Here is a 20033-nt window from a genome sequence, read left to right on the forward strand (position 1 = left end):
AAGGTCACGGAGCTTTCGAGCTCATACATCTCAAAGAAATACCCCCTGGACATGTTTGACTCCCTCTAAAGGCAGAGCCAGTTTTCATGTTTTGAGTTAGGAGGGAGGACCATAAGCAAGCAATACAAATAGTGAGAACAACTGATTCCTTTACTGTTTTTAAAACAGTGCTTGATAAGCTATGAAAAGGATTTATATAATGTGATGTTTGAGGTGGCAGTGGCTTACATCCAGGGGGCTCTTTGGAGAAGTCATCTGTAATTGCAGAGGGCTTAAAAAATTAGGACTCACATAACGGAGTTATGAGAATGTCCTTGTGGGTTGCTCTGCCTGAGGAAGTGTATGGCAGGTCACAATGATGCATTAAATCAAGGGGGAAACATATGGCTCCAAAATGGTAGCATCCAAATACAACAGCCTGGTAGAAGTCCAGCTATGGATCAGTCAATCAGTGTCAAAAAAAAAAAAAAAAAAAAAAAAAAGAACAAATTCATTTTTGCTTGAAAAAGATACTGGTTAATCCAGGATCTTGGACACAAGGGTTCCTGGATATGTAAGCCCTTAATAATTCAAGATCCCACTTCACTAGTAGGCAGTTTTCCCTTTGTTTGCCTTCAGCACCACATTTAGTCTTGTCTACTTATGCTGCCTGTTCATATCTCAGTGCTTGAAGTTACAAGCTTTCTCTTTGTGACTTCACATTTGTTGTTGAGTGGACCACTTAACAAAGGTGATTTAGGTAAACTGGAATTAATTCACATGAATTCTAAAAGAAAATTTATTTGATTTGTATTACCTAACTTTACCGCTACAGAAATTATAAATGTCGTAAGTGGCTTTAAATGGGAAACAACAAGCAACAATTTATTGCACTACAGTAGTGTCCAGAGATCCTGCTTTCTCAGTCTGGGCTGTGCTACGTAAAAAGACAAAGGAGAACAACTCAGACAAAGAGGGCAAAAGGCAGAGAAGGACAGAGATGAAGTGGTTCACTTAGCATAACTCAAGTCAAAAGGAGAAGGAGATGAATATAGTTCTTTTTAGGGCCTCAACACTAAATCAGTCTGGTCACAGGGTTCCTGCGTCTGATCCCTACGTTTGTAGTCAAGGTAAGACATTTCTTCTTTTTCTTCTATTTATGGGTTTTCATTACATTTACATATAAAAGAGGCATCAGAAAGGACCTAACTGACATCCTGTGTTGAGCGCCAGAAATCCTTGCTTGAGGCTCTCTTTCCAAATAAAATGCTTTCTGTGAGGCTTCCCATTATTCTTTAAGGGAAATCATGTTGAATTAAATAAACATCTTCAGCTGTATTTTTTTTGTCCTAAACGTTGTTTTGTATTGCTCAATTATAAATCATTTCAGAAATCCGTTAAAACAAAACACTGAAATATAAATTGGACAAAAATATTGGATAATTTGCACTATCTTACTGTTGGATCTGTTTTTCACTGGAAGATAAAAGGAAAAAGAAACAAAACATTTTTATGTTTCCAACAATATTTTTAGCAAATTAACCACATATTAAAACCCTCACATTTTTCCAGCTCGGCGCTGCATTTTGTACATGGTTCCTGGCTGGAAGAGTCTCCTCTGATTAGTCCTAGGCACCAATCTTTTCCTTCACTCATGTGAAAAGGATAATCTATTATGTGATTAAACATTATTAAAGACCACGAGACCACAGAGACATAAGAAATACACAGTTTTCTATGTCAGCTTGTTTCATCTTGTCATAGATGAGAACAACCCGTTTCCACGCATCCTTCAGCCTTGAGAAATGTTTTGAAAGCTCTGAACACACGAATATTGGCATGTACCCCATTTCTGGCAGCTTCATGACACTGTTAGTCTGTAAATCTAACATTGCAGCACACTGGCTTAAATGCCTTATGAGTAATGCATACTCAGAAACATCCAGACATGAAGATTGTTCCATCGGAGCATCAGCTGCACGTATAGCTGTACCCTCTCCCCAGTACTATCAGAGGCTGGTGGTTACATCTCTAGACGTGGATGCAGCCAGATGATGGACAAGGCAGGAATGCTCAGAAACAAAAAATGCCAGGCTGAAAAGCCACAGTTTCCTGATGCACACAGACAAGCTAGAACTGACGGCAAATTTTCTGGCAAACTTTGTCTCCACAGTTAGAAGTGTTTTTTAGAAAAAATGAAAACTTTCTTCAAAAAATGTACCTATATTAACTACAGGACAGTAAGAGTGAAATCAGGGTGTGTGTGTGTGTATAAACGTTCATTAGGACATAAGAGAAGGAAAATACATAACCTTGAAGCTTCTATATGATTCATATAAAGAACTAATTAAGGTGTTGGCATGATGGGCTAACTAGACAACTAGGTTGACACTCAACCTACTTCAGGATTTTTGTTATTTTCCTCTGACCTATTAAAGTGCCTATATCTTTCTGTGGATCTGATTCACTTCCTACTAAAACTTTTACAGGTCAATCCAAAATTCACTAATGTCAATAGCAGTTATTGTTTACTTGGCATTTGAGGACGCCCTATGTCTAATTATGCTGTAATTAGGTTTGTTTTATTTAATTAACTTCATTTGATTTAAGTTTATGACTGTGTTGCCAAAGAAAACTGGAGACTGGTTCTAGAGACCCAACAATTCTTCTGCATTACTATGTCCTCCTCTGCCCAAATGTAAGGAAGAATTCCTTTGATTTAACAGAAATTGTAACCTTATACCGATGCGTTATGACTATTAATAGTTAAAATATATGGAAATTTTAAAATATTTATTGGTTGAAAAATGTAATATGTCATTAATTTCAACATTAAAAATTCTGGAACAGCTCCAGCAATGCCATTGTCTCTCAGATTTCCTTCATGCTCTACAGCCAAAGTTCTTGCTTTTCGTAAGTAAAGTTACATTTTACTTAGTGATGTTTTATAACTGTTTAGGGTGTTTTATCCTAGTGTTTTATCCTAGATTTACTCAAGTACAACTACTTAATGTACTCACCTCACTTTTTAAGTCAATAATGTTATCCTGACTGCACATTTACTCTTGTGCAAAAATGAGAGAGTAGAAAAACATATCAGCATAGATGCATACTCCCAGTTTGGGTGACAGTGAGGATACCAAGTATCACTGTCTTAATCAGCATTAACTGCTGCAAAAAGTCTGTCATATTTAGCACCATGCAAACTGTAGGGGGAACAGACTATGCATGTTTATCCTCTCCACAGCACAGGAGTGTGACAGCAAGCAGGTATTGAAGCAAGTAAATTTACACAGCTCAACGTGAGCTACACACATTTCCTAGCACAGGTGTCTTTGTTTACTACCTCTGTCTTTGGGACTAAAATGTGCAGAATCTGGCTTACTTCTAGTGATTTTGATGGTGAATATGCCTGCATGGTGGGCACTTTGTGTGACAGTTTCAGGAAAGTAGGCTGAAAGTAAGCTGACCTTACAGGGAAAAAAATAATGGATGGATAGATGCAAAATAGAAAATGAATCTATTTCACTCAAAAGCAGAAGCTAGGCACATCACCTTGTACAAACTCAACCAAGTCAGTGGAAATCAGAATCACAGAACCATAGAATATCTGAGTTGGAAGGGACACACAGGGATCATCAAGTCTGATTTCTGGATCCCCAAAGGACCACCCAAAAATCAGACCATGTGTCCTACAGCATTGTGCAAACGCTTCTTGAAATCTGCCAGGCTCAGGGCCGTGACCACTGCCCTGGGCAGCCTGTCCCAGTGCCCGACCACCCTCTGGGTGCAGACCCTTTCCCTAACCCCCAGCCTGACCCTCCCCTGTCCCAGCTCCATGCCGTCCCCTCGGGTCCTGTCACTGTCCCCAGAGAGCAGAGCTCAGCGCCTGCCTCTGCTTCCCTCGTGAGGGAGCTGCAGGCCGCCATGAGGCCTCCCCTCAGCCTGCTCTGCTTGGGGCTGAGCAAACCAAGGGGCCTCAGCTGCTCCTCATAAGTCTTCCCCTCTAGACCCCTCACCATCTTGGTCGCCCTCCTTTGAACATTCTCTAACAGTTTTATGTCCTTTTTTATTGCGGTGCCTCAAACTGCATCCAGTGCTCAAAGTGAGGCTGCACCAGCACAGAGCAAAGCAGGACAATCCCTTCCCTTGACCAGCTGGAAGCGCTGGGCCTGATGCAGAAGGATAACAACTTGCATGTGCTGAGGGCCTGACACTAGAAGTTTAAAGTGATTCAGAGCAGGAAAGATAGTTCCCTCAATAATCTGCCCTGCCACAGCTAAATTGTTCAGCATAAAATAAGTGGAAAACATTCTCATCTTTTACAGAGTAAATCAACCTTAATCATCTTGCAACAGAAACTGCTGCTAATAACAGGTGACTTCATAAAGTTTTTGCTGCCTTTATTATGGACAGTATACTCAGCTAGATAATCTGATTGCCATGGCAATTCCTATGCCCTGTAAGATACACCAGCTATTAAAAGAAGTATGAGTATAAAAATACACAGTGGACCTAGCGTGAGACTGGAGGGCATTACAGTACAAGGCTGGTGATGGCTACCGGTAGCACAACATTCATTTTTGAGGGTTCTCTTGATAATGAATCTTAAAAACATCATTCTTTCACTTTTTTTTTTTTTTTTTTCCTCAAGGATCACCAGTGTTTTTTTAATTGGCATGACAGACCATGGCTGATAAACAATTGTTCTTAACTGGTCTTAACTAGTCGCACTGGCTTTGGTGATTCTGTAGTTTGTTAAGTTTAACAGTGGTCTTTTTCTCAATTTATATTTGAAGCTGTTTATGTTATCTATTTACACTGTGTCATCTTTGTTATTCTTTATATAAAAGCCTTTATAAATTCCAAGAGCCAACAGAAAAAGCATATGGAGAAGAAACCACAGAGAGGCCCCTGGTGGAGCAGGCTGTCCCCCTGCAGCCTGTGGGTCCCACATGGAGCAGATCTAAAGGAGCCCATGGTAGAGCAGCAGAGAGAAACTTCTGTGACCTGGCCACAACTCGCATTCTCCATACATCTGCACTGCTTGGCATGGGAGAGGAGGCAGAAAAATGAAGTTGAGCCTAGCAAGAAGCAGGACTGGGGGATGACGGGTTTAGTTTTGTTTCTCACCATCCTACTCTGTAAATAAACCGATCTTCCCCAAGTCCAGTCTGTTTTGCCTATGGTGGTAACTGGTGAGCAATCTCCACGTCCTATCTCAAACCATGAGTTTTTAAATCGTGTTTTCTCCCTATCCTGTGGAGAAGGGGGAGAGGCAGAGCATGGTGGGCACCTGGCAGCCAGCAGAGCCCAGCCCACCGCACTGCATAGCCATAACTGCACCTGGCGAGGACCAGAGCCATGTCCTCGGGAACTGAGTAAACAGGGAATGCGATTTAAAGTAAATAACTTTCTGGTGAAATCAATGGCGTGGAGTTATAATAGGCGCAATCAGCTCAGCGAGTGTATCTTAAGGAATTTTGTGCACATCAGCTTCAGGAAAAAAAAAAAAAATTAAAAAGAATTGGAAACAAAAGCAAAGTTTTCTGGTTCACTTGTGCTTTCCAAGACCAACCAGAAAAAAAAAAAAAAAAAAAAAAAAAAAGCCTTTGAAGCCCCCCCCAGCCCCTGTTTGCCGCATGCCCCCCGCCCCCCCCCATCCCCGCCGCCCCCATTTTACCTCCCCGCCCGCCCCGTGCCGGGGAGCGGGACGTGCGATGGCGCCCACGGCCCCGCTGTTGCCACGGCAACGCGTCAACACATGCAAATGTCGGCCGGCTCCACGGGCGTCGATTGGCCGGCGGCATTGTTCGGTCACGGCAAGGGGGCGGAGCCTGGCTAAAGGCGAGACGGGGAATGGCGGGAACCAGGGCTCGGCTGGGGCGCGAAGGGAGAGAGGAGGAGGAGGAAAAAGAGAGCAGGGAACGGAGAAGGAAAAAGCATAGGGAGCCCTAACTCCTTCATAAGCACTGCTCTCTTTTCAAAAATTCGCATCTTTTTGGCCAAAAAAAAAAAAAAATTTAATTGTCATACTAATTCTGTCACCCAAGACAGTAAACTTCCAGTTATTGGAATTTTACCAAGTGGTGATGACTACAGGTGAAAGTTGCGGTGATTTCACACCAGCAAGCAGTTCGCAGTTCAGCTCCACGATACCACTCTCTCACTCCCTCTCCTCAACAGGACAGTGGGAGACAATAAGATGCAAAGAGAAAAAATCTCATGAGATGAGATATGGACAGGGAGATCATTGATTACCATCATGGGCCAAGCAGAAAGCATAAGGAGATTAGAAAAAACTTGTTCTCTATTACTAACAAGCTAGAGAAGTGAGAAACACACACACAAAAAAAAAAAAAAAAAAAAAAAAAAAAACCAACAAAGACACCTTTCCCCCATCAACCCTCTTCTACCTCCTCCCCTCCTATGGGGCAGGGGATCCGGAAATGGGTGCTGTGGTGAGCCCATGATACTTTGTCTCTGCCACTCCCTCACGGTCCCTCTCTGCCCCTGCCCCCCATGGGGTCCCTCCCAGGGATGCCGTCCTTCCCCAGCTGAGCCTGGGGGGCTGCCCACAGGCAGCAGCTCTTCAAGCAGTGTTCCCACATGGCTCCATCCCACGGGGTCCATCCATCCATCCATCCCCCAGGAGCAAACTGCTCCAGCACGGGTCCCCCACGGGTGGGCGGCAGCTCCCCCCAGACCCTCTGCTCCTGCGTGGGCTCCTCTCCACGGGCTGGGGCCTGCTCCTGCGGGGGCTCTCCATGGGCCGCAGCCTCCTCCAGGCCACATCCACCTGCTCCACCGGGGGCTCCCCCACCCATGGGGGGGCTGCAGCGTGGAGATCTGCTCCATGTGGGACCCATGGGCTGCAGGGGGACAGCCTGCTCCACCAGGGGCCTCTCCCTGCACAGCCCGCAGGGGAACTGCTGCTGCCTGCCTGCAGCACCTCCTGCCCTCCTGCTGCACTGCCCACGGGGGCTGCAGGGCTGTTGCTCTATTTTCTCACCCCTCTCTCCCAGCTGCTGTTGCCCAGCAGTTCTTTTCCCCCCCTTAACTCTGCTCTCCCAGAGGCCCACCCAGTGTCGCTCATGACTGAGCTCTGGCCAGCAGCGGTTCTCTCTTGGAGCAGCTAGGGCTGGCTCTGCTCTGTCATGGGGCAGCTGCTGGGCTCAGCTCTCAGAGGCCATCCCTGCAGTCCCACCACCACCAAAACCTTGCCACATAAGTTCAATACACAATACACAAATAAATTAATATATTTTTTTCGTCATAAATAGTTATATAATATCGATGTTTTTATTAATTGTATTTGCATTATAGCAGATACCCCCAAGGGCTATAGAGGTATCTTTTGTTGAAAATAGGTGTTATTTGTAGTTAAGATTGTACTATGGCTTTTGGAGGAAAAGATCTATCATATAAACACAACCCCAAATATGTGTATGAATTCTAGTGTATCTGTCGTTTTCAATTGTGTGAACTCTCTGCTTATGTTGCCTTTGTTGAATAGGGTTTTGTTTGTTTGTTTGTTTGTTTGTTTGTTTTTCTTAGTTAAAAACAGTATTGGCACACTCTACTACAACATAATTTACTCAGAACATGGAAAATCATACTCTTCAGTTGGTCAGCCTGACAAAATTACAAAATGTGAATTGGAAAAGGTAATTCAAATTTATGAGTTAAGAATGAGAAGAAGGTGTCCACCTTATACCCACTGTGAGAGCTGGATCAAAGGATATCTTTTGCAGAGACAATTCACAACAATTTTTATTATTCCTTTCTGAACACCTCATAACATTCTGAATTAAAATTTGAAATTTAATTGCAGAAAATATTCCAAGTATTTTGACAGTAAAAGTATTTATTCTGAATAATATGAAAAGAGCTTCATTGCAACAAGTTTGAAACAGTTCCTTCAGACTTGGCTGAGTCTACATTTAATTTTATAAATACTGAAAGCTGTTCCAACAGAAAATGCCAAAATAGTTCAAATATTTTTCTCTTAAAAGTTCTACTAAAATAAAAATAAATCAGTAAATACATATCAGTTTATTTACTGAGCTGGTCATGACATTCATGTTACGTCATATGGCATGATAACAATCAAAACACTTTTGTTATTACAATTTGGTAACTGGTTTTGAAATTCCTCATTTAAATGGGTAAACATTCATTTGGTTACAAGTATTCTAGTGAGCATGAGAGTGTCAGTCAGTGTCTGATAGTCTGTTATCAACATCATTTTGAGTATATTCCTCTCTTTATCTGCCTGAATTTGTTTTGTGACATGCTGTTGCTGGAAGAGTGAAACTCAAGTTACACACAAGAAGAAACTATGTAAATGTCAGGGTATGTTAAACTCTTGAAAAAAAAACATTAATTTCCAAGTCTGGCATATAACAGCATTCTGATATTCAGAATGGCCATTTGTACTGATATTTTAACTGATCTGTGCTAATTTCCTATTTTAGTATGGTGCAAATAATTTAACACATTTATGTTGCAATATTATGGGATAAATTCCACAACACTTAGGTCAGGAACACCTTTAGTTATATAATTACACATATTTCAAGAATGTTAACTATACTAGAAAAATATAACTGCAGTTAAGGAGCCAAAATTCAGGAAATACAGATTATTGATGCTTTTTGAGGCATAGATCTTACAGAAAACATATAATAATAAATAAAAACGTATCTTGCATCTTCTAAATACCTATACACGTCTTCAGGAGACATAAAATATCTGTCTCCATTGCAAGATTTTAGGAGGAACTCATCTTAGTAGTAGACAGGACTGCTGTTTCCATGTCAGATGTCTGGATATCAGTTGAAATGTCTTGTAGCAGCATGGGAATTATCCATAGTATGAAATTGTGAGGATAAAACAAACAAACAAACAAACAAACAAAACTTTTTTTTTCTGTTTAAAAAGCAAAATTACTCTCACATCATTAGAAATAAGGAACAAAATAAATGATGATTCAATTTAAAAGCTCAAAGAAAAATAAAAAAAGACATCTCATCAACATGATAGAATATACTTTATATTACAAAAATAATAAAATAAATTCATATTTGAATTAGTTACTATAGATTTAAAATATGGCATTTTTTTAATAAGTGCATTCATGCTAGCAATATATTAAAAATTGGTGAGAGTGTTTCAGCTAAATTCCCATCTGGCATCTTATATATGTATGTATGCTTGTAAATGTTTAACTATTATAAAAACAAAAATGGACAAGTTTGAAAAATGTTTGCTGCATTACATATGCCTTACATATGATAATGAAACATATAAGCTGCACAGATTGGAGCTGCACAAAAGTGGCTGTATTACTTCTGGATGGTGGGTTGCACATTGGCATGATATAGCCTGTTAGTGCAGCTGACTGGTTCAGATCTCTGCCACTTTGAATTGCATGGTATCAGTATAATTTCAATCTCTTTCAAAGTTTTTCCAGTACACCATTTTTAACCCTCGCTGACTAGATAAAATACAATCAAAGCACACAGAAATTACTTTTACCTGAGGAATAAAAATAGCAGAAGTGACCTGATTTCTAGTGCATATCTTAAGCCAGACTAAACCACACAACAGTCAAAATACTCCCTAGAACAGGCTTTATTATATGAAGTGGTTTAAGTTTCATGTATGTATGCAGTTAGTGAGAATTTATATGGAGAAGAATGGAGGCTACTTTTTTATTATTATTTATTTTTCCGTATTACTTAATCCATTGTAGTGACAATGGCTGTAATATCTTCCAAAGAGGGCATCTTGGAACAACAGGAAGGGTCACAGAGTAGACATGAGAAAATATAAGAAATAATACAGAAGTTTATCATAGGAAATCCACATATCTGAGAAATTCCCACAGGGTCTGGGACAAACATAGTAAAATATTTGTATCCAAGCAAGACAGGAATGGTCCTAGTATAATTACTTTGCACATACTTTTGTAACCATCATTCCAGCCAACAACTCTTTTGCTTCTGTTGCCCTGTTTTCCTTCTTGCAAAACTCTGGGTGGAATCCTATCTGAAGGTCAACTTGGAAGAAGCAGAGGAACAATAAACAAACAAAGAGTATGAAAATGTCTTTAAAAGCAGCTTGGATGGGGTGAAGGTGACAGGTCATCATTTGCTAGGACTTCCTTATTTTTACTGTTTATTAAACTTCATTTTTTTCATAGAGAGATAATAAATGAGGGAAGTCCATTTCATCATCCCATTATTTTCCACTTTCTTTTAATCACTTTACTGAAAGTTTAGAAATATTTTTTTTATATGGCTTTCCCATTACCAGTGTTTATTTTCTGTTGTGTTGCATAACAAGAGTATGTTCACTGAATGCTTTCTTGTTATAACGCACTCAAGTAACTGAAGATTTAAGAATGTGACTTCAGCCCATGGAATCAGTCTAATATGACTCAGTGTCTGTGAAGGCATTAATTGGAGGATTGATATATTTACTTTTTGTTACTGCCTTCACAGGTACCATCCTCCAGCGTTACCCTACAACTTAGCATGCAGACACTCCAACAAAGCATACCCTGGAAGCATTCAAAAGGATGTCAGAATGGAATTACCCTCCAGGTTGAGGAACTTTTCGTTCCTGTAAAAGGGAAAGGTTACACTGAGTTTGAGGGAAACGTGTGCCATGTTTTCATTACCATTTCTAATGGACAGCCAGAAGACTGAAAAGGTTATGTTGCAGCTAAAAACAGAGTTCAAACATGTACAACCAAATTTCCCTTCAAAGTTGGAAATCTTCCCAGTGAGATGGATATGGCTGCACCTGAAGCAACAATAATTTTGCATGCAGTGAAATACTGCCACACATTCCAAGGCTGGACTACTCTGAGCAAATTACACAGTGTTAATGACATTTCGCTCTGTGACCACCTGAAAACACCTACATTTTTTCCCCTAAAAACCTTATTGCCTCACAATTATGCTTCTACAACACCTCTGGCAACTTTGTATGCTGCCATAGTATCACCCCTCAGTAACAGACATTGGTAGGAGACATACCAAATAATTTGTGTTAGCACTGTTAATAAGAGAACGAGAAGTTCTGAGATTGCTTTTTGAAGCTCCAAAGAGTAATAAGGGTGTGGGAGGGATTCTAGAGTTTGGCTAGAAAAAGAACAGAGCCAGTATTTAGAAGGAGCAACAGAAGAATAAATCATAGCATGAAGACCATGAGATGATGAACTTCCTGGAAAAAATAACTTAAACAATGAAAAAATTTCGTTAACCCATTAAATTTTTGTCTTGGCAAAAAGAGCCAGAATCATTAGTTACAAGAGACATCCATGCATAACTCTTTCCTGTGAATGAGTGTCCACTGCTTTAGCCTTCAGTCCAGAGGCTAAACTCACTCCACCACAATGGGGGCAATTTTTATTGCCCTGGAAACTCTGAGTTTATGCTCCCTCTTCAGGGCTGCTGCTGCAGTGCATGGTAGCACGTCTGCTGGCCTGCCTTCCCAGAAGGCAGCCCGAGAGTCATCACTCCTCGCACACCAGAGCTCTCTGCTGCGAGTTTCCTCCCCAGGCTGCCAAGAACATCAGAGGAATTGGATTTGCAGAGACCAGAACTCCTCGGCCTCCAGCTCCGGGCAGCCCGGTGTATAGTACAGACTATACATTTCTTCCAGCTCCCTCGGAGTGGCTGACTCATCGCAGCCCCGCACAGCCTGCCATTTCGCTCTCTCTCCTTTCTCCTTACGTCCCACACAGCCGGCCGCTGCTGCCAAAAGCTGTCCCGAGAGCTGGCACCACCTCGCCTGCCGAGCAGCCTGCTCTACCCCGCTATCTTACTGCTGCTGTGGTGATAAAACACAAGCAGAGCTGTCGAGGAGCCTGTGCCCCTGGTCTGCTAGCAGCAGCACACGGATGCAAACTGGAACAGCGATACGCCAGCTGCAGGAGGCCCAGCTACACACAGCGTATTGGAGAATGAGGCAATTTCTTGGGAACAGATGTTCACCCTTTCAGTCACTCGTATTACTGCAGCCTTGGCAGAGGATGTGCTTTCTTTCACACACCTTTTATACCTCGCACAGATCCTTTACTTTACAAGCATCTTTCATTAATAGGTAATGAGCAACTCCAACAAAGCAGAAGAAGCTTAGCAAAACAAAATGAAAGAGAACAAAGAGGCAGAAGCTGCATACACTTGAGTTAAATGTAAAACCAACAGATTTAAAGCAGCAAGGAATAAACTACCAGAGGACAAACTGTTAAATGATACATTTATTTCTTCATGCCCTCAAGTCTTCAAATCAAATCCACCTGACTTTGGGAAAGACAAGCTTTAGACCTGCTGCAATATTAGCTGGATGAAATACTATGGCCTGTGTTACACAGTAGGTCAAACTAACAATCTGTTGATCCTTCTGGCTCCAAATTCTATGAGTCACATAATTCTTCCTAAGTGGTCCTCTCAGGGATTTAAGCCTCAGTGACTTAACACTCCTACCATCTCTATTTGCAGTTGCAAGTTACTATTATTTTTTAACCTACCAGCCTCTCACTTCCAGTTCCTATACAGTGTACCCCCAGAATGGGTCTCAGAGTGGAACAGCTACAAATAATCCCCCATACTTCAACTTTTTCTGTCCATTAATTGCACTGGAAAATAAATAAGACAGAAGTAATGTCACCTAGAAGGACTGATTTTCAGTTCTTCCTTAAAAGTCAAACTTAAGCAAGAACCAGAATTTCTCCCAGTTGAAATGGCAGTCGTTGCACTTAGACCAGCTTTTATCCAATACTCCTCAGCCAAGATGTCACTAAAATAACAGCTGCATATTCTAAATGTGACATAGGATCTAAAATCGCTCTGCACTCAACCAAGCAGTGAAGAAAGTCGTAGATCTTTCAGTCATTGGATAGGTCTGAAAACACTCGATGGCCTAAAATATGCAGTCTGTCGAGATCAGAGTAAACATAAGCCATGCAAGTAAAACATCCGCGAAGGCCCTTCCTGAGAACATCGAAGTATTCTCCAAGAGCCAAATCAAAGTCACTGTCTGAGAAACAGAGAGCAGCCACTTTGCAAGGTCCACAGCCCCTCTGCATGTTATTAAGTGTAAGTGTCTGCCTCCGTCACTGCCACATCTGCCACTCTCTTTTTCTTCTGCCTGCTAGGTCCTTTTCCATATTGGAATTGTTTCTTGTCTCATACTTTTTCTATATCACTTTTCCATTTACAGTCTTTATATCCTCCTACAGCTTGACTTCTCTAATGCTGTTATATTCTCCTGTGGCAAATCCGCTGGTGCCAGCTATCTTCTTCATCCTCCCTTCTCTTTTTCCCCCCATTTGCTTTCCCTCCCATCACTTTTCAGTATGCTCTCCCTTTTGTCTTCACTGCCCAGCTGTACTGATTGAGCATATTCTGTCACGAACACTTGTGTAACTCTACTCTCCCTTCTCAGCCACACATCTATTTCACTCGTGTTCACTATTCCTCAGTGTCTGTACTAACCATCCATCTTTGTCAGGGATACTCTGTGTTTCTTGCCTGTTTTCTTGAGGTACATACCCATTTATTACGTGACTAATCTGTAACTGGAAAAAATCTGTTGAACTCCTGATTAACAACCCCCCCCCACCCCCCCCAAAAAAAAAATATATTAAAAAAAAAAAAATCCAGGTTTTCTTCAGAATTTTTGCTGCTTCCTCCCAAGTCATTCCTATATTTTTGCATCCCATTTATTTTTTTTTGGAAGGATGGTAACCCAGTAACAACTTCCCCTCCATGGGATCTGACCCACTCACCAGTTTTTATGTTTCTTAGCCTCTTTGATTTCAGGGTACCAAGAGCTTTCTCTTCAGTCATCTTCCAGATTTCTGTCAGCCTCTCCAGACATCACCAAGGCACACGACTTCTCAATTATTTTCCACCCTCCTCTGCTCTGCCCCGTTTCTTTGCTGCAGCCGGAACAGGAGAAGTGGGGAACACGATGGACCTGGCTGAGCAGCAGGAGGGGAGCTGCAAAGAGAGGAGGTCAGGGTGGTAGGACAGTGCTACAGAGAAGGTGGGCGCCAAGGAGGTACTACAAGATAAATGAGAGGGTCTGCAGGGGAATAAAAGCGACCACAAAAGGTTTCTGAAAATCAAAGAGATAGATGATTAAGGGGCATACCACTTTCCTGTGGGAGAGAAAGCCCTATTAATCTTCTTGCTAGACGTGGATTTAAAGGTATGATAATGGAGGACAATGAAGTTATTCTCTTATCCATTTTTCTCCTGTGAAGCTGATTCCCTCTCAGTACCTTGCACATTCATTTTCCCTTCCTATATTCGCCTCAGCCCTTTGTCTGCACATTAAGCTAGGCAGCTCACTTCACATTCCCTAAGCTCCGAGGATTTCCTCGGCCCTTCCAAGTCCTGTATGATGCAAGCACGCCAGACAGACATTTAGCCCTTGAGTGTACTTATGTGGCCTCTTGTTTTCCCCTTGTGTGGCTCTGAAGGGTTACGAAAATAAGAGGCCAAACAAATTCATGCCAGCAGTAATTCCAGCCCCACCCTGCCGAATGGGCAGACACCACATGGCCCAAGGAACAGCCAGATTTCATGATTACATTTAAATAAATGTTGACGGTTGAGAAGACTGCTCTGTTTCTCTCAGATTTTCTCTCTCCTCATGCTCCTTCACAGCAGGGGGCTATCAGCACCTTGGCTAACTTGGCTGTGGCATGAAACAGGGAGACTTCGCTCTGTGGGAACAAAAAGTTCCTTTAAAAGATTGAAAATACCCACGTAACAAAGCAGTATTAGTAAACAGGATTTCAGCCAGCACAATGCTTGATGATTTTGGGGGCTAAGAAAAGGCACAAATGAGGTGGGAAAAAACAGCTGTTTTTCCAAGTACTTTACGTTCAGTATTTGCCAAGACCTGCAGGAGGGAGACACAAACAGTAATATTAATACAAAAAAATAAAGGATTTAGAGCAGCATTTCACTTAATTTTAAAGGGGGGGGGGGGGGGGGGAGGGGGCAGGGGTAGTGGGCGTATTTTGTTTGTTTGCTCTGCTTTCTTTCTGGACTTGGCTGCATGAACCTGTAGTATTATCTAGACACTCCATGAAAGAGTTTATAGTTGCCTTTTGCTGAAACATTCTCAAGCTATATGAACACCACATTTGTGCGTCTTTTTATTCCGTTTTTTTTTTTCTTCCTTTTTTTTTTTTGTTTTGTTTTGTTTTCTTTTCTTTGTTGTTTTCCTCATCCTTAATTATACAGCAGATGTCCATGCCATGCTCCTGTTTGTACATGGGTAGTACTTTTTCGGTATTACCAGAATTAGAAACTTCCCTAAGCCATTAGAAGAGTGGAATTTTTCGTACCTGCTTTGGAAAGGGAAACAGTGCCTGTAAATGAAACCTATTTCTTGTAAGACATACAGTCAGGGAAAATGCAAGACTACATTCAGTCCTGATGTTTTCAGAGAACTAAGAATATGAGTTTTTTGCTCAGCCATTTCATTTTAGCTGTGCACTGTGCACTGTGATTTGAATGCACACTGCTGTCAATACAGATTAAACAGGACATGTGAGATTATTTTTAAAGAAAGTTTAATGGTCAAATAATTTAGAAAAGTTTATTCTACATTGTTGGGAAGTTCAGCTGAAAAGTTTGCAACTCGTGTCTCCCTGGTTTTATTATTTTTATGGCAAATGCTGCATTTGTTTATTTTGTTTTATTATGTTACTAAAGAAACTTGCTGTGTAACTCAGATCTCATTGCAACTCACTACTGTTACTTCATTTTGAAGTTGCCTGCATTACAAGGAACAAAAACATTAACAACCACCTTGTAATAGGTAGCTGCCAACTGTAAAAAGCCTATGACTCATTTACATTTTCAACTTTACTGTTTTTCAGAGGTGAGAATGGGTCTTGTGTTCTTACTGGATTGGCATCAGTTATGCTTAAAGTACAATACCATCACAGAAACTTACAAATCTATAAATAAAATAAGGAAGTTATTTGACTGCTGAAGGCAGTGTAGAAGTTTGCTACCTTGGGGTGTACAGTAAAGGTAGATTACTTTTGTCTTCCTTTCATTTTTTTCTTTTTCTTCTTTTTCTTTTTCTTTTTCTTTTTCTTTTTCTTTTTCTTTTTCTTTTTCTTTTTCTTTTTCTTTTTCTTTTTCTTTTTCTTTTTCTTTTTCTTTTTCTTTTTCTTTTTCTTTTTCTTTTTCTTTTTCCTTTTCTCTTTCTCTTTCCCTTTCTCTTCTCCTATCATTCTCTCAGCTGCTTCTCTTTGAGCAGGGACTGCCAGCAGTAGACTCACACAGCTTTGCCTTTGAGATGCTTGACGTGTTTGTAGAAGGTGAAAATGGAGCAGTAATGCTCCAAAACTGTATGAAGGGTTGATGGACAATACAATGCTGTTTGTCTTCCATAACCTCCTTTCAGGTGGCAAGCCAGAAAGCATGAGTAAACCAAATGGCATGAGCAGAACTAATTTCTCGGTGTACTCCTCAAATGTCTGTCTGTGAGTGGTGGATCCGTACAGCTGAATAACCAAGTCAGCAAAGAAGAGGCAGTGAAGCTGGCTCTGCAAGAACCTGTTCAGGCTTCTTGAATTACTGTCCTGGGACAAAATTCAGGGGTGGCACAGCAGTTTCTACACAGCATATAGCCTAGGCTTGGACTAGGATTATCTCAGTAGAGAGCCGGACCTATTGCGTCTGCACCACACATGCTGAACCAGCACTGCAGAACCCTCTGAAGGCGAGTCCAAGGGGCTCTTCTTTGCCCACAGGAGGCCAGCAGCTTTAATGCACTTGTGTTCATGCCATATCAAGTGTGATCTGGCTCCTGCTGTGCCGCAGAGCGCTCTGGATTCCTAGAAAGCTTACTAGCTCTGTTGCAATGTGGTGCTCTCAGAGAGCCAGCTCAGGTCGGGCTCTGTGTCTGAATGAGTAAGTCCTCCTCCCATGCGGAGCCTCAGGAGGGTGCAGTGCAGAGATACTCCTGGGCCTGGCCAGTTTTGTGAGAAGTGGTTCCATGGCTGCTCCCACTACTTGCATCATCCATGTTGCTCTATTATTGGGAAAGTGCTTGCTTCTTTCCGTCAGATAATGGAGAATTGACTGGAATTATTTTTGGCTGGTGCAGCGCTGCTATGAACTATTTCAAAGTGGCGTAATACAGAACAGTCTCATGCCAGTGTAGAGGTTCCTTTGTTCTGAAGAAAATGGTGTTACTGAAGGTCAGACAAAGGGATCAGAAACCTCAATTACAGTCCTCTCAGCCTGACACAGCGCAAGGGGCTGAACCACTGCTACCTCCCTGTCACATCAGTGTCCTAATCACAGGGGTGGCAAGTTCTAAGGAAGGGCCTCTGTCTACCCACATTTATCTACTTTGCTCAAAACACATCAACAGCTACTGAGACAGAAAGACTTTCTAACCTGGTGATGAGAATAACTGGCTTACAAACAAGGCAGTGTCAGGCCAAGGAGCTGAGAGCAGATCTATCTCAGTACTAGCCTGGTGAACGAGGAACTCTTTGGAGAGTTCAAACCACAGCTCTTGTGATTTTAGAGGGGTGTCAGACCTTCATTGTCCTTATCACTGTTCCAGACACTTCATTTAGTTGTTAGGAGCACCACCATTAGTACCCACTTTCTCAAAAGGATCTGAAATACCTGCATGATTTCTTTTCTGGAGGAAATTGTATATGACTATGAAACAGAAAGAAAGAAAGAGAGGAAAGAAAGAGAGGAAAGAAGGAAGGAAGGAAGGAAGGAAGGAAGGAAGGAAGGAAGGAAGGAAGGAAGGAAGGAAGGAAGGAAGGAAGGAAGGAAGGAGGGAAGGAAGGAAGGAAGGAAGGAAGGAAGGAAGGAAGGAAGGAAGGAAGGAAGGAAGGAAGGAAGGAAGGAAGGAAGGAAGGAAGGAAGGAAGGAAGGAAGGAAGGAAGGAAGGAAGGAAGGAAGGAAGGAAGGAAGGAAGGAAGGAAGGAAGGAAGGAAGGAAGGAAGGAAGGAAGGAAGGAAGGAAGGAAGGAAGGAAGGAAGGAAGGAAGAAGAAAGAAAGAAAGAAAGAAAGAAAGAAAGAAAGAAAGAAAGAAAGAAAGAAAGAAAGAAAGAGAGAGAGAGAGAGAGAGAGAGAGAGAAAGAAAGAAAGAAAGAAAGAAAGAAAGAAAGAAAGAAAGAAAGAAAGAAAGAAAGAAAGAAAGAAAGAAAGAAAGAAAGAAAGAAAGAAAGAAAGAAAAAGAAAAAGGAAGAGAGGGAGGGAGGGAGGAAAGAAGGGAGGGAGGGAGTGTATATCACTACACTGATCTGAACACTATATTCATTTTTACTTATTTTGTTCAACAAAAAGTAGAAACACCTATTATTCATAATATAATCAATGTTTAAATCACATGTGACTTTGCCTCAGCAGCTCTCATCTTTTTATTTATTTATCTATTTATTTATCTTCTCATGCTTTTCCTAAGCTTACTTATAATAACTTCTGTAGTTGTTGCTGCTACTGCACAGTGTTTATGTTATACATGTATGCTAAAATGACGAGAAATTACTCTAGCTCATTTTGTGAATAAAGGCAAAAAAAGCATCCTTTTAAAAGTCAAGCCACTGGTACTAAGTGCTCTGGGGTAGTTCTGTTTTAAAAGAACATCACAAAAAAATGTGAAACCTTCCACACTGGCATAACATGAGAAAACCCTAAAGAAATTGAAATGCCAGACTAGAGAGATGGAATTTGCATGCACTGCTGAATGGGAAGGGAGAAAGGAGAAGAACAGCACACATTCCTACTCCAGAAGGAAAAACCTGATTGTGACTCAGACAGGGGAGAATTTTTCCAGGAACAGTTCATCCTAGTGAAACTAAGACACTCAGATAATGCTGCCAAGGTCATTGACATTTTTGTTTATCTGTTTCTTAAAGGGAAATTACAAAGTTAAATATTGTGGACTATGTCTTCCACTGGACAAACTGCTGCAGCTCCAGCATAGCTACTGGAGGCACTCAACACCATCAAGGGTCTCACCCTATTTCTTAGGAGATTTTTTTGGTTGCTTGGTTGTTTTATTTGTTTGTGTGTGTGTGTGTGTTACTGGTGAAATATTAGAGCTTTGTATCATCTCCAGTTTTTGTAGTGTTTTCACGGTTGATTTCTGTAAGTCAAGCTGTTGCACAGTCTGGCTTTCATGTATGCATTGTTATGATTGCAGGGTTGGAAACAGAATTAGTGAAATACACACAAAACTTGCTTGAAACCAAAAACAGTGCAATGAGAGTGCTTTTTTATTGTCAAGCAACACTGGGCCACAGTTTCTGCCACATTCTTTCTCCTTCCTCCTCCCATTCGTAATCAACTCTTGTTAAATGACTCCCTCTTTTTCTCATTTTGTGTACCCCTTGAGACACAGCAACTGTCTAAAGCTTAAAGATAAAACCTAGCATTTGTTCACTGTTGAGTTTACGTAAGGCCTAAACACCCTACAGAAGAAGCTGCATGAAACTGTCTTCATTGCTTTCACAAAAACAAAGAAAGAAACAAAGAAATGAACTAGATTTTTCAACAAGAGTAGTATTTTAAGTTGATTTTATTTATCTTAAATGTATTTTAAAACATTAGTAAAATATTAAATGTCTATTGGTAAGGAGTAACCTCCTGTGCAGTTGTCTGCCTGACTAAATCCATGAAGCCTGAAGCCATTTGCGTGCATCGCAGGTTCTCTGGAAGCACCACCCACCAACGTGTCATGGGGGAACCATTTGCAGTGCACCTACAGAGAGTTTTATTTACGGTCATGGTTAGTATTACTAGCAGATCAAAATCCACAGTGTAAAATTGATTATACTCAGTATCTTTGTGTCGTTTATTCTCCAGAGTGCAGAATGACAGCTCCTGACAGTACTACCCAGGAAAACTTTTCTGTAGGCTATCATTGCCACATCATCTTCTCTTCGAGTACAGGGTCTAGTTTTCCTCAACCACATAAAGACAGTCAGTCAGAAGCCACTGTCATTTTATGTCTGAATGCACTATTGCTTAATA

At 41.2% G+C, this 20033-nt stretch overlaps 1 protein-coding gene across 1 annotated transcript in view; it reads right to left on the minus strand.

Annotated features, from left to right (window-relative positions):
- Window positions 1-14251, minus strand: part of ZNF475 (zinc finger protein 475) — a gene marked incomplete at its 3' end in the record, with an annotated part of 30167 nt that extends 15916 nt beyond the window's left edge. The window contains exons 1-2 of the mRNA XM_082783917.1: window positions 14152-14251; window positions 13784-13997 (exon numbers count right to left, since the gene is read on the minus strand). The remainder of the gene's footprint in view (window positions 1-13783; window positions 13998-14151) is intronic.
- Window positions 14252-20033: the final 5782 nt, after the last annotated feature.

This window comes from Aythya marila (assembly GCF_965140915.1).
Source record: "Aythya marila genome assembly, chromosome: Z".
Lineage (NCBI taxonomy): Eukaryota > Metazoa > Chordata > Aves > Anseriformes > Anatidae > Aythya > Aythya marila.